This window comes from Drosophila navojoa, chromosome 5, assembly GCF_054131105.1.
Source record: "Drosophila navojoa isolate 15081-1374.11 chromosome 5, UAZ_NAV_1.0, whole genome shotgun sequence".
Classification (NCBI taxonomy): domain Eukaryota; kingdom Metazoa; phylum Arthropoda; class Insecta; order Diptera; family Drosophilidae; genus Drosophila; species Drosophila navojoa.
Window position 1 is genome coordinate 8,576,385 of NC_142893.1, and position 25,483 is coordinate 8,601,867.

Genomic DNA, 25,483 nt, shown 5'->3' on the forward strand with positions numbered 1-25,483 from the left:
TGCAGTCCAATTAGAGAATATCAAAAACAAATATTTACATTTTCCATTGCTAATCGGCTTAGGTTGTTGTTGTTTCTGCTGTTGTTGTTGCTACAGCACTTCATTTCGAACAGCTACCAAAATGTTGCCTACTTTTAATAAAACCCGAAAGTGGAATCATTCTGAACAAGATGACGCATAATTAAGCAATCGGTAAAAGGTTATAAAGATCTACTTAAAAAAGAAAAAAAATGTTTATTTTTATGTACTTTTACATATAATGCTCAATGAGCAGCTAGTCGAGCCTAATAAGTTGCTCAAGTGAGCTGAATCAATGAATGGGGCTGGAGTGCGCACTCACACACACAAACACAGACAGACACTCCTATACACCTATGAAAATGTCTGTGGTGCTTTGAGGCGTGGCAATGGCAATCAATTTGTGGGCGTATTGCCATATAATTGCGCAGCTCACGTGTCTCTTCTGAGCATCAGTCGTAAACTGGCTTTAAATATTTGAAAGCTTATGCGCTTTTACGACTCGCTTGACGCTAACAATAATATGACACAATGGCTGCCAACTAAGCAGCAGCAGGAGTCGGAGCAGGAGCAGGAGCAGGAGCTGGAGCAGAAGCAGCTCAACCATAAAATAAAAGATAATCATTATTTTTCTAAGATTGCACATAAATTTCTTGCTTGCGCGCTCGAGCGTTCGCCCAGGAAATGCATCAAAATTCGTTACGGCTGCGCGAGTGTGTGTGTGTGTGTGTATCTCTGTGCGTGTGTGCGTGTGTATGTGAGGAAATGCGCCAGCATACAGGAACAGGAATAAAGTATACGTTACGTGGCATACATGCACGCCCGGATGCAACGCTAGCTGTCCGTACGTAACGCAGTCCGAATTTCATGTTTTTTTGTTTTTTGTTTTTTTGGGGCCAAAAAGTGCTCGGGCGTTAAGAATGCAACGCTTGCAGTTGCCGGAGTCGGAGCACCGTGCTCCAGTTCAGCTCCAGCTCCAGCTCCCGGATGCAACTCATTTCACTTGGGCAAGCGCAAAAATGTAGACCAAACCTCAGACCCTGCAGCCAGAACAGCCTGCAGCCATGCAGCTGCTGCTCTCTGCCTTCTGCCTGCAGCATGATCAGGCCCAGCAACCAGTTGATAAAGATGGATGCTGCAGTCGCCTGATTTAATACGTTTTCCCAAAGCAATAAGAAGAAAAACTTAACTGCATGAAAAGTATTTTTACACGCAGTCAATTCAATAAAATGGCGTGTCAAAGTGCCGCAAATTAATATATTTATATATATACATATATATGTGTATATGTATGTGTATATCAATAATAGCTATAAATTTTACAATATATAGATGTGTGTGTGTGTGTGTGTGGGTGCTGGCTGGCTGTGTGTTCCATTAAAAACTTGTGCGCTTAATTAAATGTCGCGTAAGGGAAATCTTGAACATTGAAAAAAACGTAAAATAAAAGACTGAAAATTTTGAATTTTGGTAATATGAACACTTGGAATACTCTTAGTTTATATTGGATTTAATATTATAAAAAATGTAAAAAATACAATTTAAAAATAAATATCAATAACAGAAAAATAAAAAGATATATATGAAAAATTAATATAAAAATATATATATATATTTTTTTTTATAAAAGAAACAACTTAATTAATTTACATATTTATTTATATATTTATTTGCTAAAATTTTCTTTCATTTTTTTTTATAAAAAAAAAATAATAATAATAATTAAATTGATAAAAAATTTAACAAATTTTCTGTCAAATTAATGAAGCAGAAAAAAAGTTTTAATGTGATGTTTTTATTATTAAATTATGTGAAATTTAGGAACTGTAATTCAATAGGAATTTGTCAATGCTTGAGTTTCATTAGAAATTAATATATTGTGTGTAGACAAATACAAACATCAATATTCAATATATTATTATGCCCTCGGCTTATAGACCTATAGACTAATATACTCTATATTCAGTTACATAATTCAGCAGTCATTTATGATGCCCTCTGGCAGTGTATTGAAAGTAAAAGTCGATGGCAGCAACAGAGCGAGCGTCTGCCTCGGGTGCTCCTGCTGCTCCTGCTGGCCCTGCTGGCAAAGTGATTAAATTGAGCAGCCATTAAAATAAATATGGCGACAAATGGCATAAGTGTTCGTCGAAGTCAGCGGAAAAGCTCATTAAGGCGAAAATGTGCCAAGCAAAAAAAAAATGAATATATACATATATATATAAATAATAATAAAAAAGCAGCAGCAAATTGACTGACATGCCGTGGAAAATGTGTCAGCAGCTGTTGGTGCTGCTGTTGCTGTTGCTTCTGCTGTTGCGCAGACTTTTGAACTTTGATTCTTTTTAATAACGTGCCTAATTGAATTCAAATTAGCTGGCTAATCGACTGACCCAATGCAAATCATTGACTTCGGGTCCGTGTCCGTGTCCGGGTCCGGGTCACAGACACGTGCACAGCCGTTGTGATAGGCAAAGGGCCAACAAACTGACAGCAACTACTTGAGCAGCTGTCGAGTGTGACTAGTCACTTATGGAATACCCTGTGTTTCGCGTGATTGTAGGCAGTATAGCTGCTAGAGTGCTAGGATCATAAATGAGACAATAAATATAATTGATGTTAATAAATTTAATAAGATATATTAATGCTTAGTTAGTGATATTCTATATTGCTTATAGCTTTGATGACGTCAGGTCAGAGTTTTTTTTCCCTATTTTCCATTTTAAATTTATTTTCTACTAAAGCATTTATATTTTGTAGGTATAAATATGGCCGCAGAGATTTGTATTTATTTTCCTTAAATATTATTATTAATATAATTTTTATTTTTTTATATATTAATATTATTTTATATATAAATATAATTTTAATTTTATATTTTTATATGTTACTCAACGTAGGTCTTTAAAATTCGAATGTATATAAGAAAATTATTATTATATAATTTATTAATATAAATATTATTTTAGTAATAGTTTTATATTTATTAATAACAGAAAATTTAATAGTATATATATTTTATATATTTTTTTATATTATACCAAATTTTTAATATTTTTATTTGTTAAATATTTAAATTAAATAATTATTTATATATTTTTTATATTTATTTAATGAAAAGTATTCCTTTCAATTCGCCTCTCATATTGTCTGTAAATCTTTTTCAAAAATGTTGACACTTCGCTGCATTTTCTGCTCAATTTATTGGAGTTTGCTTCTATTGTCTCTTCTATAGACTTATAGGGTATCATGATTGCAGCAGTCATGACACTCAACCGCAGCCGCAGCCGCAGCAGCAGCAGCTACTCGAGCCTCTGCCGCTGCCTCAGACATTGTCCACTTGGACGACGAGTGTTTCTTCTGCTTTTGCTATTTTCTTCTTTTTTTTTTTTAGTTTTTTTGGTGCTTGCCAAACTGTCATTGTGTGAGTATTCTGGGTGCTCGTTGTTGCCTGGTTGCCATGGTGGCAATCATGCTAAAAGCCCCACCTGACGCCGCACCACTGGCTGTTCGCTGTTTGCCGTCTGAGTGCCAAGTGCCTTTTGCCTATTTGTTGTTTGTTATTACTCCATATCCGCCCCGATTCTACCTGGGCGCCCTCGTCTGTCCCCTGCCCCACTTTGATAACCCTGCTCCAGCTCTAGCCGCTGGGTCCGTTTCAGTTTGAGCATTGGACGACCGTAAATCTTTCCGCACACTTTAGCAATTTATACATAACCGCCGGCATTTATTGTCACATTTAGCTCTGAGTTCACGGCGTCACGTCTGCTATTTACATTTTGCCATCACAACAACAACAACAACTGCGACCAGTACCAAAAACAACAAATCTAAAGCGGCCGGATGACTGGATAGGGGAGGAGCGCTCGTCCTTGCAAAATGTCAGCCATTTCTCTAGCCTGATGCCCGCGCCCGATAGAGTCATCTCATTTGCGGCCCGCGGCTGTCCGCTCAAGTTCTCCGACCGAGTGTCACGTTGCAGACTTATTAGCGTGTCTTCTATATTTTCTTTTAGCCTCATTCCCACCAATTTCTCGTTGTTTTCTTTTTTCTTTCGTGTATTTTACCAACTTCCACGTAGATAAAATGAGTCGACGAGCCCCCAATGCAAAAGAAGAAGAGAGAGAAAAAAAAATATGAAGCAAAATGAGATTAAACAAGTTTGAAAGAGCTACAATGGAGCGGAGGCACAACGACCTAGATACTCCGCTGGGAGTCAACTCTGCGCGCTATAAACTAATATAATAAGTATTATAAAGTTAGTTTCAGGAAGATTGACAAATTCTCTGCATGAAATAAAGTCGGTTTTGGTTTTAGTTTGAGTTGAATTGGGTTTGAGGCAACTGCCTTGGTTTCTTTCAGAGCGGAACAAATAAGAATATTATGATATAGAATTTGTTGACTTGAGAATAAATTGGATTTTTGTAAAGCTGCTCGAAGTGAAGGGTAAAATTGAATAGAATTTTATTTTTTATATTTTCTGGATACATTTTAGACAGCTTAGATTATCCTATTCAATTCAATTTTCTATGTTTTTATAGCTATAATATTTATTTATTTTTTATTTATTTATTTTCTATAGCTATAATATATATTTTTTTATTTTTAATTTATTTATAAGTTAGTTCGTTTTTTTTATATATTTGTTCAACTAATGTATAAAATAATTCAGATTTTTCCATTTAATAATACTCTCAAGCTATAAGTAAACATTCAATCAAACCACCTTATGCTCTGCTATTTTACAGGGTATAATTATGATTTTGTTATTTTACTTTTTTTTGTGGTCGCATCTTTGCTGTAGGTAATGGTAGAAATGCTTTCAAATAAATAAAGCGAGTATTGTGTTAACTTCCGCGTGCTCTTCCACACACACACACACACTCTCTCTCTCCCTCTCTCACTCACTCAATTGCTATCTCGCTCACAGTTGTCATTTGCATGTCGCATTTAAATTTGCATTTGTCAGCCCAGCCCAGAGCATGCAAAACTGTCGCCTTAGCTGATTATAGTACACGCTAAGTGAGGGCCTTAAAATATTTATCATATTGCGCATACGCACAGCGGGCCGTGACGTCTGCTGCGATGATTTATGCCCATTAAAGCTGAACAAACACACACAGAGAGAGAGAGAGAGAGAGAGAGAGATGTGTAGAAAGGGAGGGAGAGGGTGAGAGCACTTTGGCTTGATGAATTGCGGCCATAATGACTCATCATTATGCTCGACTAATTGTGGCTGAGAGCGAAAGCGTTTGCAAAAGTCAATTATCATTTGGCATTGAATACAGTCAGCCAGGCTGCCAGTCAGCCAGTCAGCCAGGAATTGGCAGGATATGCCGGGGCTAGTCAGGGCAAAGCAATCCGATAGCTGAAACAAAAGTCTGGCTGTGTGTCATAAATTAAGAGTCGCTGATCGCCCAGCAGCAACAACAATTGATTATGCCACATACACACACATACATATACATATGTACATATGTATATAGATAGCCATAACATTTATCAAAATCACGCCGAGCTCTGGTCAAAGGCAGATGTCACATTTAATTGGGTTTTCACAGGCGTTTGCACCGTAATAAGCTATTAAATAAGCGCAAAGCCAAAAGCCGAATTCAACACATTGATATATAATTGAGCTGACGCACAACAACACACACACATGGGCACACACACACACACTCGCTCACTCATAGGCCATAAATAACGCGACAGCTTCCGTTTGCCATAAAACTGATGCGCGCGACAAAGCGAAATGGCGCCCAGCAATGGCGGGCGCTGTTTCCGCTTATGGAGCGGCGACAGACGACAAGGCGATCAGCAGCATAAGCAACAAAATATATACAACAACAGCAACAACAACAAGCAGCAGCAGCAACAACAATCAGCCAGCCCAAATCGTAAATTTCAATCAACACCGTCGCAAGCCGAAAGCAAAAAGAAACTCAATGACAAACAGTCGAATTGGCCTCTCATTCACCGCTCCGCCGCGCCACCCTACCGCTTTCAACTGGCCGACAATCTGGCAGGCTGTAGTCAGCCACGCCCACATTTCGGGCAAACATTGACGGCGACTTAACTCATGTTTTATTGCTGCAAATCCCATTTTTGAGCTTGAATGCTGACAATAAAAGTCATAGAGAGTCTCCTGCTCCAAACAATTTCCAATAATAGCCTTCACGCCCTCCACCTCCATGTTGTGTGTGTGTGTGTCAGTGTGTGTGTTGATAGCCCTGCTCACTGACTACTGCAAATTTGTTATTGTGCAAGTGCTGTAGGGCCTAGCGAGCTGAAACTGAAACTGAATAAGCGATGCTTTCAAAAAAAAAAGCTTTTCAGCTGAACTTTTAGATATTTCCATCAATGTTTAAATAAATTCAGTTAATGATCTTTTGTTGTACTTTTTAAGAAATTAATATATATTTATTATATTATTAATTTTACTGAATGAATATTAGGATATTGAAAGCGGCAGCTGAAGCTTGTAGAGCACAATTTAAATAGAGCAACTTCTTGCTGCTCTTTTGTTTAATTATACAAAATGAAGCTCTCTTATATATGCATTACTATAATATTTCCATATATACCCCATATTTCCTTTAGATCTTATCTTCCTCTTATATACTACAGTGCTCTTTGGCTCAGCTTTATGAAAGTAAATTCACTTTTAATGTGCTTCAAAGCTTCTCAAAGCCCTGTGAAATCAGCCTAAAAATTCCCAATAAACATGCTTTACGGCTTCCCTACAGTTATTTCGCTTGCAATCAGCTTTAAAGCTGCTTTATACAAATTTAAATTAAAGCTGGAGTTCAAATAATGTTTGCATACGCTTAAAAGATCATTTACTTCACTCTCTTTACTTTGCTTAATCACAGAAGAGTTTGTTTTAATAACGCACTTATTTGCAGTAATGCAGAAATTAGTTAAACTTTCACAGCCCAGAGGCTGAGTGCTTAATGAAGAGCTGTTCAAGTTGCTCAAAAGGCGCAACACTTAATTCTCACGATTTCTTTCTACTGCTGAAAAGTGTCCCCTTTTAGCTCCAGCAACTCCTTGGCAGAACGAGAGAGAGAGAGGGAGAGAGAGAGAGAGAGAGAGTGGTTGAGTGAGAGAGGGAGTGTCGGTGGTTGGGCAATATACTCGTAAATCATTAAAAGTTCACTCGTAAAATGCGAACCACAAGTGCGACCAACGAAATTTGAGCTACAAATTTCGGAGCTGCCCAACTGAGCTCAGCTGTAGTAGAAGTGTTCAAGTGTGCGTGTGTGTGTGTGTGTGTGTAGCGATGGCATTGTGCTGGCCTCTTGGCAGCCATCTTCATGGCTGTCGTCTGTTTGCCATAATAGTTGCTGTCCTTGTTTGCCTCTGCCTCGGCTGAGCAGGTTAATCGAAAAACTTTTGCCAAATAATTTGAAAATGTTCAAATTGCCATTTAAATGGCGAACGCACAAGCCCTCCCAAGCCCTCACAAGCCCGGCACAAGCCCGGCTCAACCTCAGGAATGGCGCCTAATTTCGGCCACTCGCTCTGTGATTTTTTTTTTTTTTTTTGTGTTCCGCATTTATTTTTGACTAATTATTCGTGTTGCCATGTTGCTGCCGACTTGAGGCTAATCTTATCTTATGGCTACATAAAGTTGAAAGTTAAAACACAATCAAATGTTTAAATACAGCAAGGCCATGCAATAATAGCTGAGGTTAGCCCAACAAAAGTCTTTAATGTGGTAGGCAAAACCCAAATTTTATTAGCCAATTTTCTGGCTCATTTGTCTATGTGTGTGTGTGTATGTATATTGTGTGCAAAGGCTATAAATTGTATCAACCTAATTAGCGTACATCAATCGCACATTACTCAATTACAAATTGATATATACATACATGCACATATGCATATATATGTATATCCATTCCGCCCTCAAATTTCCAAATAATGAAAATGGAAGCCGCAATATTGAATTGCATCAAATGGAAAATTTGTGTGCTGGTTTCAGCATAAGCCGCAATCATTTGTATTTGTATATAGTATATATATATTTGTATACGCTGCATTTTCATCTAAATTATTCCCGGAAAATATATATATAGATTGCATACCTTTTTGGTAACTAAATTTCGAATATATACAAATATTTTGCAATTAGCAAAATTAGATTTCGTTAGTTTTCATTTAACTTTAGCCCCCATTTGCATTTCGAAAATGTAATTAATGTCGCTGGGCTTTAAATATTTTTAAATTAAATTCCCACAAAATTTGTGCGCTCTTCTGTTAGTTAATTAAATTATTGTAAATTAATATGCCGTTATTTACTTAAACTCCACTGGATTGGGATAGAGAGAGAGAGAGAAAAAAGAGGAAAAATCATTTTATACGCTTGTAAAAATTTATTGCAATCGCTGCAGATTTAAACAATTAACTATAACACAAATTTATTGTGTAAATATTGAAAATAAACATATAAAATAATAAGAAGAAAAAAAAACTGATATATGTACAGTCGACTTGTGCATGTTTATTTAAGAGCTTTTTATTTTAATTGAGTTCAGTTAATGTGTGCTTAACAATGGGAAACATTTTTGTAATTTTGTTGAATGAAATTAGGTGTATTTAAAAAAATATATATTTATTGTTTTTAAATAGTGAACTAAATATTAAAAAATATATATTAATAATATATTTATATTAAATTATTGCCAAATTAATGATTGGGAAGAAATACATATAGAAATATAAATAAAAATATCTATAAATTAATAAAATAAAATATATTAATAATATACAAAAATATAAGAAAAAAAATATATATGTAAATAAAATAAAATATAAAATATTTATATATAAAATAATATATAAAATAAAAAAATAAAAACTAAGCAAACAAAATAAATTTTAAAAAATAATATATAACAAAAAAATGTATTTTATTATTTGAATTAAAATAATTATTCAACTAAGTTTATCAATTCCTCGCTCACATATACATATATATAAATAAATATTAAATGCACTCGCAGCAAGTACAGTTGTCAACTGACTAAGTGGCACACTCACACACACACACATTCCAATCAATTTGTGTGTGAGCACAGTCCCTATAAGCTCATGCCACTTGTGTATATTTATATGAGCTGCCTACACTTGACCCTTTTTTTTATACATTTTTATTGGCAAACAAAAATTTTTAGCTGCCACTAAAATGAGTTAGGACCAAAAAATCCGACTTATTGTTTGTGACAAGCGCGCCAGACAGTCAAAGGTTTTATGGGGCGGTGGGAGAGAGGCATGGCGCTGTTGCGAGTGCCTCAGCAAACAGTGGGACAGTTTGACAGTCGAAATGCTAAATATAAAAGAGCTGAGCGAAGCCGAGCTAAGGCCGAACAGCCCAATACACTGGCAATGCTGAGAGCACTCCACTGCAATGCTGAGCCCATGGACTCGGGCTACTCTCTGCGGCGCATATCAGCAATTTGCAGCAATGGCAGCTCACAAAATATTTTTACGAATTCCGTTTGTAACCCTTGCGAAACGAGCAGCACATAAAAATGTGCAGAGCATTTCTATTATATTATTTATAAATCAAAATCACGCACCGCAATTTCGTATGCCGACGCTTTTGTGAGCTAAGCTATATAATCTCCTTGAATACAACAAACACACACACATACACACACACACACTCACGCACACACTGCGCTTTTTGGGCTCTTCATTTGCAGATAAATTCATTCATTTTCATTTGAGTCAAATTTCCGTTTACTTAGCCTCACGTGTTATGCCTCATATTTTTCTTCTGATTGATATTATATAAATGTATATATATACATGTATATAGATATGTGTATGTGTGTATGTATTTATATTATTCTATGTGAACATTTGGCCATTTGGCCATTTTTTTGCTTTTATTATTTAGCAGCCATTGAAATTTGCCAGCGGCCACATTGCGTATGCGCAATATTTACTTTTCATATATACGTATATGTAGATGTATTCACATACATTTATTCATGCAGTTGACGCTCTTACACACACATACATACACATATTTAGTGATAAATAGTTAACAACTTTATAGTTTGACTGCAGCCGGACATTTTGTGCTGATTAAGGCTTAAAGCTGTAATTAATTATCACGCGATGACAGTGCATTTAACATGTTAGGCTACACTCCGTGTCAGTTGGTTAGCAACGTTTTTCTCTTTTTATATATACAGCTTAAAAATATAATGTCATTTATATATAATTATTTTACTGTTTTTCTTTTTATTTTATATTATTTTTTATTTAACAATTTTTTTTTAAATATATTTATTTTTTATCTATTTATTTTATATTATTTTTTTATTTAATAATTTTTTGTGTGAACATTTTTTAAAAATAAATTTATTTTATATTTATTTTATATATATTTTATATATATTTTTTATATATTTTTTATTTAGAAAAATACATCTTTGTTATTATTATTATTTTTTATATGTATATATATTAATATCAATAATTTATTTAATTACACGAATCTATTTTCTTAATATATTGTGTATTCTTTAACTACAAAATTATATGCATATATTTTTATGCAGATTTCTTTGTAAACATTTAAAGAAAACTTATAAAAATGCTTAAAGAGAAATATAAAATTTATCAAAAAAATATTATGTATAAATCCAAACAAAATCTGTGCAAAATCTTATCAAAGTGTGATTACTTGAAGATATCTTACTGTACGGCTTATAAGCTACTTAATGACAAGAAATGAGATGAGATCAAACGAGCTACAGCTGCTGAAATTCCCAGTCAGTCAAGTGCCTTACAGGATAGCTATTGGTCTAGCAACAACTGTTGCTTGGGGGCAAATTTTGAAAGAGCTTTAAATATATATATATATTTTTTTTTGTCACTGTCAACAATTGCAGAAGTGAATAAAATATATATATACATACATGTTTATAGAGTGTGTGTGTGTGTATGAAAATCTATCAAGCTGCGCGTATGTAAATCAAAATAAATTGCAAAATCACAAAACTAATTTAAATGTCATGCAGCTTCCAAGTGCTGACAGCCATTGTTGGCTGTCTAAAGGATGCCCAAAGGACGCGCTCAGCACGTGTGCGTGTGCTAATGAAATTACGCATTTATGTAGCGCCCCAGATACATACACACATACATATATGCATATGCATGATATGTGTGTATTTATGTGTGTATATTTGTAGGTGTTCGACTGTTGACATTTCATGTATTTATCTTGCAAGACAGCAGCTGCATTGCTCTTAATGCCACGGACTGAGCGCATTTACTTATGGAGATGGCTATGGCCGTGTATCGGCTGCTTGTATCGGCAGCTCCGGCAGTTGTTGTCGCTTTCGCTTCCGCCGAAACCGTTTTTGGCCATTTTTCATTTGGGCACTGAGCACGCGCCATTTTCGCAGCCATTGGCTAAAAGGGAAATCGAAATTAAACTGTCCAAAGGCTGCAGCTGAAATTTACGACCACTTCGTGCTAAGCGGCCAGACAAGTTCCCTTACCTCGCTCCATATTACTTCCTCTCGCCCCTCTCTCTTTCTCTCTGTTTGCATTCGCTGTCTCTGTCTCTCCGGTTTGGCCGCAAACATCCGACCCAGTGAAATGACTTTGTGGCTAGTCTTTGCATAACGTGCTGGCCAAAAGAAATCGCACGGACAACATCGAACGATTCACTGTGGTCTGTCAGTCCGACCGTCTGTCCGTTTGTCCGTTTGTCCGCTTGTCCTTTTGGTCCTTTTGGTCTCTTGGTCTAGCAGCATTTGCGTTTAATCCTTTGCCCGGGATTTGCATTGCTGCATTGGTTTGCCCTCTTGATTTTTGGCCACTCATCGTTGCGGCCGCATGAATGTTAAATGCGCATTTGTTTTCCGGCTCACACACACACACATACAGAGAGAGAGAGAGAGAGAGAGCGAAAGCCATGATTATTTTATTGAGCAGCTGCTCAGCCACGTTACGGCTATCTATTTCTAAAAATGTTCTCCAAATCGGATATTCCATGTATTTTATGTTTATTTTTTGTTTTTATTTAACCACATTTCCATTATTCGACGAGCTGCTATTGACATGCTTAGATATATACATATGTATGTATATATACATAGATACTTATGTATATGTATAGTGGCATTGCGCAACTGTTTCGCAAAAAGTTTTCGCGACCAAAATAATAATCCCCGCCCACAGCAGGAGGCGGACGAGCCGCGTCCTGGCAAAATATTTTCTTTGCGAATGCTGGCAAAAATCTCAACTGGCTGCAGTTATCTAACTGTTCTATGCCGATATTTTGTATGCGAATTTAAATGTATTGCCTGTGTAAAGGTGAGGCCAGGTATGCTCCAGCAATTTGTGCAATGCAATGGCAAGATATGCGAGGTGTGCTAGAAAAGTTTTAAATTTATTTATTTATGAAAAAATTAAGTTTATTCAGTTAAGCTATTATTAAGTTCTCATAATTAAAATTTATGCTCTAATTGAAAAGTGAATTTAATATATTTCTCTTTACTTAATCTACTCATTTATATGTTTCATTTATATCAAATACTTTTCCAGATATCTGGCTTGTGTGAACTGATACTTTAAGCCGAGTTTATACAGTTAGGATATCTAGAAAATTATTTCACTATATTTGCTATATATTTTACTAAACAAAATTTATGATTATTACTAAAATATAAACAAAAATAGTCAAAATAAAATAGTCAGAAATTAAACAAAAAATAATAATAAAATAAATCAAATACTAAAATACTTTAAAATAATTGTTTAAATATTTCAAGTGGTAAATAATTTTTATAAGGTTCAATAAATTAGCTAATTTAATTATTAAAAATACATATTTTTTTTATTAATATTTTGGCAATTTAATTTATGTATTAAATTTTATATTCTACATATATTTTTATAGGATATAAGTTGATTAGAGAAAATCTCAACTCAGAGCAAAAGAGAAGCATGTGGATGAATAGAAACTTATCTAAAGTGCTCTTACGAACCTCTCCAAGGTCTATTCATAAAATCGAAAGATACATATAGACTAGACTATGAGTGGGCGAGCTAAAATGCTTATAGCTTGCAAAAACTTTCCATACAGCCCTCTCGAAATTGCATACCTCTAAGTTGCCTAGATAGTTATACGTATATATATACATATATATATATATTTCTTTTATATATATATATATATATATATATATTTATATATATATATATATTTCTTTTATATATATATATGTATATATATTTCTTTTTTGTATAACTTACAAAAAAATATATATATAATATATATACATATATATGTACATATATCTCTATAACCACTTTATAAGCTGCGCGCTGAGTCTCTCAAGTGTTTTGCTGGCAAATGTTCGCTTCGTTGCACGCACAAATTGCCACTCGAACGGCCGAGTTACCGTTATCCACACACGCACACCCGCACACTCGCACACACACTCACACTTGCAGACATTGGTATCTGTGCAATCTGTTTTGGCATTGCATGTAAATAACACTAAGCACAATGCTATATTATGGCTACTTGGACCACTTGGAAGTCATGCATAATGCCAAAGTAAACCAAATTTGAATTGTGAAAAGGGGTTATTTTTATTCTTACTTCTCTCTCTGCTCTCCTCTCTGCTCTCTGCCTGCTGTATATTTAGTTATTTCTCAAGTCAATGCCAAAGAGAGGAGCCGCAGCTGCACACAATGGACTTTTCACAATTTGCTTGTTTGTTGACCAGAGTCAAAGCAAATAAAAAAACAACTTCAGCTGGTTCATATAACAACTCGAGAGCTGCTCGAATTGGCGCAGTTTGTGAAGAAAAAATCAAATCATTGCTGAGCTGCAATCAATTCACGAGTGCCACAGATATCAGGCATTAGACTATATAATATGAGATCACTTTCAAAAGTGCTTAAACAGCTATGAAACATATTAGAGATAAGAAATTTAATATCTGCTCTCGGAGGAATTTCATTAAAGTGTTGCCGCAAACATTCAGCCGGCATAAAGCAGACAAATGCAGGAAATTAGCAGAACTCGATGCATTTGTGCACCAATTGGCATCTGGTTGTTGTTGACGACGAGCTGCATGAAATTAGAGCTTCTTTGCCAGCCACAAACAGTGCGCAACATTTTATGCCCCACAAGCATGCACCAGAGATGGACACGTGTCACGAAACATGCCGGAGCTCTCGACTAAATGAAAATTTGCGAAATGGAAATATGTGTTTGGCTAGGCAAGGTTGTTGCTACTTGCGATAATTAAATTGCGATAGCCGTTTCATGTTGTTGCTGAAGTATTTCATAAACTTTGCCAGTCAAACAAGACTCAGCTTTAAATTATTGAAAAACTTTTAGCGAAAGTACGACGTATTTTATATGAATTTCTTAGTGAAGCAGGTGGGAAAATTTCTGCTTAGCTCAGGAATTGAAGCATCCAAATAGAATGTTTTTTGTAATGACAAAACTGCTTGAAGAGAAGTATGACCAGGAAATACATATATTCGTCACCAACATTCGCCTTCGACGCAAACCTAGTTGAGGTTCAATAACATCTCACTTCATAATGTTATTCATGTAGCAGGAAAAATAAATATGTATATTAATTAGCTAATAACTCAAGTTGATTTTCTTAGATCTCTATTTGTTTTGCTATTGCTCTTAACTGGTCCATTACTTATTCATATAGCTATGTATATAATAAGGGCTGCCTTTATATAGTACCCGGAAACATTAAATGGAATGAACTATAATTGGATATTTATATTGTATTCTTTCTTTGAATGAGCTACAAATTTGTACATCAAATATATGTACATATATAATTTTTTTAACACGTTGTTATATTTTTATTTTGTCACATTTTTATAATTTTTATATAAATGTGTGAGAAATATGTATCTGAATATTTCTATATTAGATCGCATACAAATTGCCTAAAGTTCAACTTAATTCAAATATTTATTCCACTCAACCATGGCAGAGCTCACTGCAGCTTAATCTAAAAAATCTCAAATATTTGTAAGACTTCGACAATAACGTGTCAAATATATATTTTACTCAAAAAGTGTTTATACAATATTATCACGCATCCATCGCCAAGACACAAAACACTCGACGAGGACAACAATTGCTCGAACAACGATAAGACAAAGAATTTCAATTGCTATTCGAGTTGCATGTGTGTGTGTGTAGACATAGAGGCTGGGCCATTAAGAGCTCCGAGCTGTGGCGTAGCCATAAATGGAGCTAACCGGAAGTGAGATGCACACAATATTTATTACTGTCAACGCCTGCAATAAAACTTTCTGACAATCAAAAACGAAGACGTAACTAAACAATTTGCAATAGAATAGAGAAATGGCAGAAAAAGAAGTGAGCTAGTATAGAGAAGAGAAGAGAAAAAATAGATTATGGCCCGAAAATAATGTCAACAATTGTAAATCTCTCGTTTGGGCCAAACTAGAAATTGTTTTTTGAGCAAACTGTAAAAGTGTAATTGCAAAAATGTTTGCCACACTGCGACAGCTGCTGTCCTACAAAGTTCCGGAAACTCTCATCCAAATTGTGGGCCATTTCCTATGCTCTGCTGATTGAAATGCACAAACACACACATAAAAGAAATAAGTGAGAATTTGTTGTAAATACCAAACAAGAGTTGCATAAGGCGCCCAAGGCAAGGCGACAGCTTTATGAACACATCTCACACGACGCGTACACTGAGAGAAAAAAGTGTAGAGACCTAGCTCTGGCTGGGATTTTGTATCAGCTAATAAAGAGAAAGCTGGACTTAAATTGAATATATAAATAGTAAATGAGAGATGGAAATTATGTTAAATGTTATCAAGTGTGAAGGAACAATCTGCTTTGGATTTTATTTTTGCTGGTAAATTTTAGTTAAAGAAATCCATTTTTGCATGGTCTGATGATATAGATTTATAGAGTTTTTGAATATATTTAAAATTTATATAAAATGTTATTGAATTATTCGCTTTTTTCATTAAGCAAGTTTTCTAAATCTAAATAAAATTATTCCTTCATAAATCAGAAAAGCAAAATAAGTTCCATAATGCAGTAGTCCAAATTAATTAAGAAATTCCGACCCGGAATACCGTCCAAGACCATAAATTGTATGGTCAGCAATGGCGTTAGATTCTGTTGCATAATTCCCTAAAGCAACTTGAATATCCCATCCTATTTACATTTACCATATTTGATTTATGTGTGTGTCGCTCTCCCCCTCTCTCTCACTCTTATATACGCCCCCAATTGACGCTTGACAAACTGTCGGAAACTTAACTTAATCAATGTGAGATTACACTTTTGCATTCAGCCAGTGTCAAGTCAGCAATTTGTCATCGAGCCCAGTCGGTGTGGTTGGGTAGCTAGGGTGGTTGGGTGGTTGGGTGGTTGGGATGCTCAAAAGCAATCACAGTGCCAAAAGCAATAATAAATACAATAATAACAACAACAACAACAACGGCGGCAACTCAATTGTATTGTGTACACAAGAAATTATGAGAGAGTGAGAGAGAGAGAGCGAGAGGGCAAATAAAAACCCAAGACCCAAAAGCAAACAATCAAAGCACTACTCGAGCTACCAAGGAAATAAGAGCAAAAGGCAACGTTGAGAGACTTTTGTCATATTTTGACATATTTTAATGCGAATTTATAATACTGCCTAGCCCCAGCTCCTGCTACTACTCCTGCTCCTGCTCTTGCCTCTGACCTTGCTTTCACCAAGGGCGGCACGCCCACTCGTCAGCAGTTGAGTGGTTGCCCGGAGGCCGTTCACAGTTGGTCAACTTTAATTTGGTATGTGAGCAAAATGTGTTAGCCCTTTTACTTAGCGGCTTTTAACAGAATTTATGCACGTGGTAGAGGCGCTGGCAACGTTTCCCCTAGCGACCGAGCGACCTGAAAGCGGCAGTAAATTTAATAAATAACCAAAAGATTCCAGACTTATTTCCCACAGTGGTTGTTATTGTTGTTACTGTTGTTGTTGTGGTATACCTCAATCAAAACATGTCGCATACAATGGCAAAGCAGCCCCAATGCGTCGTCCATCAACAGTGTCTTCAATAATTTTTCACCCAACCCAATATACTCACACTCACACGCACACACATACAGGCAGTCGTAACTGTACTGTCACACTGTCATGTTGTATTCCCGTTAGGCACAAAGGACCAAAATTGCAAATAAGAAAGAAATACACGCATTTCACAAATAATATAAAAAATAACTGCTCTGCGTAAATAAAGTGGATAAATGCAAATATCGCGAGACAACGAATACTGAATACACTAACAGCAAAGATCTTACTGTGAATGTATTGCATATAGAGTGGAATATTTGGAGTAAGCCTAGAGTATATATTTAGAGTATAATGGAATATACCATAAGCAATTAGCAATTAGTATTCTATTTTAGTATTTTATTTCAGTATTTTTAGTATTTATTTCAGTATTTTCGTATTTATTTTAGTATTTTATTTCAAGACTATTAGGTAACATTTTAGTGTAGAAATTTTAAAATGTTCTATTTTGTATAAAATTATTAAATTAATTTATTTTTATTTGTTTTCAATTCATTTAATTATCAATACATTTTTTATATATAGATAAATAACAATTAATTTCTAATTTTATTTCAATAAAAACCTTTTTTTTTTTAACTTAATTTTAATTATTTCTCTAAATTTTTTTTATTTTCACTTTACTAACAATTTCATTTAAATGAAAAGTTTATTTTAATTATATATATATAGTACAGATATGACTTTTAACTCTAGATAATATTACATAAATATCTACAGAAATGTTTACCACTCAATAAAAAACAAAAACTAAATTTCATATTATTAATTTAGCTAAAGCCATCAAAGTATTTTAGCAAATCCTTGAAATTTACATAAGAGTTGCACTCGAAACTTAAGTGCTGCTGCAGCTCTGCTTTAGCCAAACTAGTTGGGGCCAATACACTGGCGTCTGCTCTGCCCACAACTTTGAACAGATCATGGATAGTCCCAGTGGGAGAGTGTATGGCCCAAGAATGGCTTCAAGTGTCATTTGTCGACGTAACCTTAAAAACTTTCGCCCAAGCGTCGCTCAACAAAAGTGTTATGCGTGGGTTACACACACACACACACACACACACACATATACACATGTATGTGTGTGCCTCTGCCAAAGGCAAAATAATGCATATAAAATGGAAAATCAGCACAAGATTCTAACCTTAACTGGCGCGCACATAGCTAACGCCTCTTAACTTATTCAATTTTTATACTAGCTGTGTGTCTGTGTGAGTGTGTGTGTGTCTGTGTGCGAATGTGTATGTCCTTGACACAAACACTAGACTACATTGAAATTGAAATTGATTTGACAAATATTTTGCCTGGCGTTTATTACATTTTTTTGTTATCAGCTTCGCGTTGCTGGCGCCTTGGCCTTTTCATGTTTGTGAACTGGGAACGTTGGCAAGGATTACGTCTGCTATGGCAACAATTTCAATATGCTGAACTTACACACACACACACACACACACACTCACAGAGAGAGAGAGCGAGTCTCACACATGCAAATGCATGCCAATAAGCTGACTTGAATGGCAACAGCCAAGTGAAGTTTTGTGAAGTTATTCAGCCACTAGGTGCAGTGCAGTGCAGCGTGGCATGCCTGGAGCCAAATGCTCGATAAATTTATGTATATTGAGTTGCATTTAACACATTGGCACTTGTTGCATGCCACACACGCACACACACGCACACAGACACACAATCGAACAATCGCCAAATGCCATTATGTGCATTAAATAAATCAATATGGAAATCAAGGCAAACACGCGTGAAGCTGGTGGCAGAAACTTTCGCTGTATGCGTGCGTATGTGTGAGTGCTGAGTGTGTGTGTGTGTGTGTGTGTGTGTGTATGTGTGAGTTCAAGAACTTTTTAACAGATTAAAACAGACTTGACTTGACTTAAAGAGTGAAACATGATTTGAAACTACTCTGATCACTTATTAAAGCTAACTGAATATAACAGTCTCTATTAACACAATAGATAGAGTACTAATGTACTCTTCATAGAGCGCATTTTCATTAAAACCTCAACAGTTTGCTTTTATAATTTCTGCACTCGCTAATGCATGCGAGCGCGCCAGCCAGAACAATGCGAACGATAAACGTTCAAGCCAAAGCTATTTTTATTGACAATTGCATTAAGTGGCTGTGCATGTTTGTGTCTGTGTGTGTGTGTGTGCATTAGCAGATTGAAATTAATAAATAGCTTTTCAATGAAGTGGTTTAATCAATGCAAAATCCCGCGGAACGACAGCAAATGACAAAAGTTAATATAGACACACAGATGCTGAAAGAGAGAGAGAGTGAGAAAGAGAGAGTGAGTGAGTGAGAGAGATGGTGAGTGTGGGAAAATCCTGATCATAAAGAAAAACCAGCAACTAACAACAAAAGCCAATGTGAGCCACTAATTGTTGCATTTAAGCTGAGCCAACAACAAGCTCAAGGTCTTAGCATGAAAAAACATTGCACAAACAGTTCGAGGGCGTATGTGTGAGTGTGTGTGTGTTTGTCTCTGAGGTAATGCACGTGCGGCTGCGGCCAGGTGATTAAGCTCTGCCACGGCTAAGCACAGCAAGTGGATTTGGCAAATAAACGCACCGAGTGTCATCTATGGGGCGCACGTGACGTATGCGCAACATTAGGTAGAAAACCTCAAAGACCAGAGCAAAAATTAACAGAGACGTCTCTCACATGAGCTATGCTTAATGAACTGAATGAAGCCATTCGGGATATAGCCAGGATTTCATATAGTCCAGAGGCTAAGTAGCTAGTAATAAAGTCGAATCGAGGTTTTGTACACAAATTTTTCTTAAAACTGCATTGGGTTGTTTAATAAGCAATTTATTTATAGCACATACATATATGTATGTATAAGCTTGAGTCAACATTTTACGTCTTCCCCACTTGAACAATCAATTTGTTGTGCTCCTTGTTTTTGTTGCCCATTGGAAGTCGGCTTCACCTCTTCAACCAGCTCAAGCAACGACCTTTCAGGTCCCTCTTGTCTAAAAGGGAAAGGGGAAAAGTCTGGTGCTGGGGCATCATTAGACTCTCGCTTTTGGCCAACATTTTGACACAAATTCCTTGCTTAATTTGGGTAAAGCAAAAATTGAGGACGAGCCAAAACATGGCCAAGGAAGTAATATGTATAAGTAGGCAAATTTTGTAAGCTAGGTAAAATATAAACTATTTTGGCAAATAGAGACAAAGAGCCAAAAGACAAAAGAAGTCCCTTAAATATAATAATAATTGAAAAGAACTAAAAAAAAATCATATTACAGCAATAATCATTTGTAATTCTTAGATTTCTTTAGAGTTTATATTCAGTCCTAACATTTTTAAGAAATGAATTGTTTATACTGATCACAAAGCACATACATTTCATATGGAGACGAATATATATATGTATGTAGCTCAAACAAAGTCTGTCTTAACTCAAGTTGATTCTCTCATTTTTCTTCAACAAGCCAACATAAATGTACTTATCAAAATTGCCAAATTGACCTATAAACACTCTCGAAAAATGTGTGTTTTTGTTGCGAAAATAAATAAATGAAAGGGCAACTTGTAGTCAAGTTTTGAAATTGGCAAACTTTGAAATTAATTAAAATGCTGCGCCCTGATGAAACCATAACAAAAACTAATATTTGACAATTGCCAATAATCGGCAGAGCAGCCGCATGGATTGCCAAACACACAAGCAACAACAGCAAAGTATTGCTGAACAAACAGCAGCAACAGCAGCAACAACAACAACAACAACGGCTACAGCATGAGGCGAGCGCAACAATTAAAACAAATCGAAAAAAGCAATGTAAAATTTTCATGTTCTAAAAAATGTTTTTTACTTTTGCTGTTGTTTTATGTTTTGAGTGAAAACGGCGCCACGCCCCCTGCGGTGGGCACTCGCTCAATGCATGCAAATTGAGGCAGAGTGTGCCCCTACGTGCCGCTGCAAGAGTGTGTGTGTGTGTGTGCAGGTGTTTGCATGTGTGTGTGTGTATGTGTATTTTTGTTGCTTGTTTTTGCGCTTTTCGGGTGTAAGGACAAAGTTTTGTTCGAACAATTGCTGCCGTGCACAAAATTGAATTGAAAACTCAAAGGTCACAAATTTATGCAATATATGTATATATATGTGCACACAGACATACATATATATCGGCACTTTACATATGTTTGTGGTACGTGTGAGAGTGTGCGAAACAGTTGAACATGGAGCGTTGGATTGTTGTTTGATTGAAAATGTAATTGAATGACAGCAGCAGCAAAAATAATACAAAAAAAAGATTATAAAATAGAAAACTAAGTTCAAAAATACATTGGCAAAACTTTGTTATCAGTTTAATATTGAAAAATATATAACAAAAATAAACAAATCAAGCATGAAAACATTTTCTGGACAGTCAAAACATAAGCACAAATATGGACGTTCGATTGCCCAGATATTGCTGAAATATGAATGCAAAATAAGTTTATTTTATGGCTTAGAATATTCAATGCATATGCAAGAATTTATGTGATAACAAAAAGGTTTTAATGCAAACAGATTTTTTGTTTTAAATTTATAATTGCCCTAAACAAAAGAACAGGAAACATATATGAAAAAAATTAAAACTGCGTAAGGAAAAAGAAGTATAGAAAATATACATAAAATTCTGGGTAAAAAAAAAAAAAAAAAAAAAAAAAATAAAAAAAATAATAAATAATTACAAAATAACAAAAAAAAATAATAACTCAGTTTTAAATAAAAAAGCAAAATTAATAACTACTAACAATATAATCCAAAGCAACTAAAATGTGTTTAAATTGGCTAAATTTAAAATAAAAAAATATATATATTTATATTTATAAAAAAAATGTATGTAAAATATGTATGTATGTATAATAAAAACCCCTCTAAAAATAGGCAGTGAGAGTTTTACGTTTTTCTGGTAAAATTTGTAACGAGCAGAGGAAGAAAAAACTCGCACATCAAGAGACAAAATTGGCTCTAGTACTCTCTATAATCAATTTGCAGTTTGTGTGTGTGTGCGCGTGTATTGGAGTGAGCGAGAGCACCTGCAGCTGATGCAGAAGATTTGAGTGAGGCGTTTATATGCGATTGAGTGTGCCTGGAAGTAGGGAGAGAGCTTGAGGCGAGAGCAGCAGCCGACCAAGCACCAATCAGCAGTTAGCGCTCTCAGTGGATCTATGCCAGACTCCGAGAAAGGCTGCATGGCGTATGTGCGTATGCTTGTGTTAGTGAAGCAAAAGAGCTTTAAGTGAGAGCAGCTGCAGACCAACCACCAATCAACAGTTAGCATTCTCTCTCTCTCAGTCGATCAATGCTGGACTCTAGAAAACGGCTCTAGAGTGCGTATGTGTGCGTGTACGAAGTAAACGAGAGCACTTGCTGTAACGGAAGCGAAGCAAGCGCCAATCAGCAATCAGCGCTCTCAGTCGATCAAGCTACACTCAGAGAAAGGCTTCAGAGTGGGGTTTCGAGTGACTCGTTCACTTACTATATAAAGGCAGGCCTGCTGCGCAGCTCAGTTAGTCGTTTGCTTTATATAGTGTGGCTCGGTCGATCTGTAGTGAAGCGTGTTATTTTTGTCTTTGGTAAATATTAAAATTTATTAAGTACTATTAGTATACATTTTAATATTGCTTAAACAGAATTCTGTTAATATTATTTCTGTATCATTTAATAATAATAATGACAATGAAAATAGTTTTATGAATAAAATTAAGAGAGAAAAATGCAATTTGTTGGGAGAGAATGATTTTTAAATGTATTGATTAAGGTATGCTAACAAAATAAACTACTGCAAATTATCTTGGCAATGCATTAAGGGTATCAGCAAGTCGAGCACTGCCAGCAGCAGAACTCTGCTTATGTAACTTAAAAAACAGCACACATTTTCTATGCAAATATAAGCTCTAGATTTTCTCTATTTTTTATATCACAGAGGTATTACAGTAAACCAAAGCAAATATTTAAAAAACACACAAAGAGTTATGCATAATGCAGCACACAGAGAAACGGCTGTAAATGTGAACTAATAAATTATGAAATTATGATTTCAATTGTGCTCGACACGTGCGCACATCCATATTTATTTAAGCAATTATTTATTTAATTAATGTTCATTAAAAGAGGCATAAAAAGTGCTCAAACAACCTCGGCAAGGATTAATATGCATGATAAATGCCTTATGCACTTTGCTTAACAATGAATTATATAAAAATTATATACATTTAAATTAAATTGCGTGAAATCAAAACAAACCCTAAAATCCAATGAGAGCAAGACATCAAAAATACTTGAGACGAGCGTGTGACAGGGATTTGCAGCTGGGATTAGGCGACCCTTTTTCGGCTTGACCCAACTGGACTGGGAAAAAGCAGCTTATGCTGACAACTTTAAATCGGCAGAAGATGCCTTAAACTAAGACAAAGCCACCTGTAAGACCAACAGGCAGTCGATTCGACTAACAACGGCGCACAACTGTCACCTACTGCTGCACAGCCGCCATGGCTTCGTCAGCCCCGGCACTAAGTATTCAATTCCATAAACACTTGTACACGCAGATCACGCGGCCATCGTAAGCCAGCAGCAAGCGGCTTGGGCGAAACTTCATCAACAGAAATTGTGAATTCCATACAAATAGTTTGACAAACTTGCCCCAAAAACTTGGCTCCAATTGGTTTGTGGTGGATCGGCGCAGGGCTGGGGCCAAGCGACGAGGATATGGCAACTTGGGTGCCAAGGCAAAAAGCGCAAATGAAAGAAGTTTTGCGGCAGTGCGAAGCGACGATAGGCAGGAAATGCCACACAGCAGCAGACATAAAAGAAATCTTATAAAGCCACAGCAACAAGAAACTTGTATTTCTATATAGCATCCACACACACACACATATATATATATGTGTGCCATTTCTATGTGTCTGTGTGTGTTGTATGCATGTAAAACTAGATGGAGATAAAAGAACTTGTAGTCCAAAGTGAAAGATTTATGCCATTTACAGCGCTTCATACCTTCACAATTTGGCGTAGAGTTGGGGAATACTTTTATTTTTAGTTTTTAAATTTAAATATTATTATTACTATTCATATTATTTGAAGGATGTATGTATGTTAATGATTTTAATTAAATTAAAAATAATATTATTATATTACTAACAAAAAATCATTCATATATTTTTCACATTAATATGTACAATTAAAAAAAATTGAGAAATGTTTAACATATTTTGTTTATATATTTTTTTTAAATATTTAATTTGAATATACATATTTTTTTCTATATGTACATACATTTAAAATTTTTTTGATATGTTTTTTATATATCTTTCTAAAACAGCAAAATATTTAAAATATATTGATATTTATATTTAAAATATTTTTTTTTTTTTATAATTAATACAAATTTTTTAATCTTAGTTTATTTATACAAAATTATTTTAAAAATATATAAAAAAATGTTATATATTTATCTGATTTACATAAAGCATATATATCTTTCATATTTTTTAGCATAATATTTGCTATGCATATCACATCAAAACTAAATCATATTATTGCTTATATATTTATTCAACGACATGCTGCACTCACATTACTCTTGTACAGGGTATTTATTATTCAATCTCTCGCCCATTACCCACGCTCCGCCAGGAACTGCATAGTTTTCTTCCTTTTTTGAGCATTTTCTTTTTTTGAGGCGCCAACTATTTGGTCACGTATCGTGCGCTTATTATGAATGTGCTGATATATAGGACTACATACCTATAAAGTACATAATATACATATGCTCCGCTCCGCTTATATGGCAAGAGAGCAACGCGTGCGGAATATTATCGCATGGCTCGCACGGCAGGCCAAGAGCCTGGCCAGGGCCAGGACCAGGACCAGGCCCAGCCATGGGCCATTATCAGGAATCCAAAACACACAGCACACAACACAAAATGCGATGACGCGTCGCGACGGCTCTATTTGGCCTGAAGGCTCCGATGGAGCCAAAGAGAAAGGACAAGAGGCAAACTGCGAAATAGAGAATCAGACCACATAATCAAAGTCAGCCAGAACGAGGCGGAGAGTGAAGGTCCAAGTGCTGCTCTCGTCGAAAGTTTTTCATGTCCGAAACAGTCGAGAATAGGCGCGTGGAATGCAGCCATCCCGCTCACGCGCTGACTCCGAGTCTGTGTGAAGTGAAACCCGGCATTGGACAAGGCTCCAAAGTTTTAGACAACTTGTTTGGGTTCGGTTTTGGTTTTAGGGTTTCAGGTCTGCTCAGTTGGATGGGGTAAAGGTTGTGACATTATGCCGACGCATTGATTGTCAACATCCAAAAAGGGAATTGAACTCTGCGACAGGAAG

General features: G+C 35.5%; 1 protein-coding gene across 1 annotated transcript in view; it reads left to right on the plus strand.

The window, feature by feature from the left end:
- The window catches only part of LOC108654957 (uncharacterized), a 41,688-nt gene that overhangs the window by 12,121 nt on the left and 4,084 nt on the right, over positions 1-25,483 (plus strand). The gene's annotated exons all lie outside the window — the stretch shown is intronic.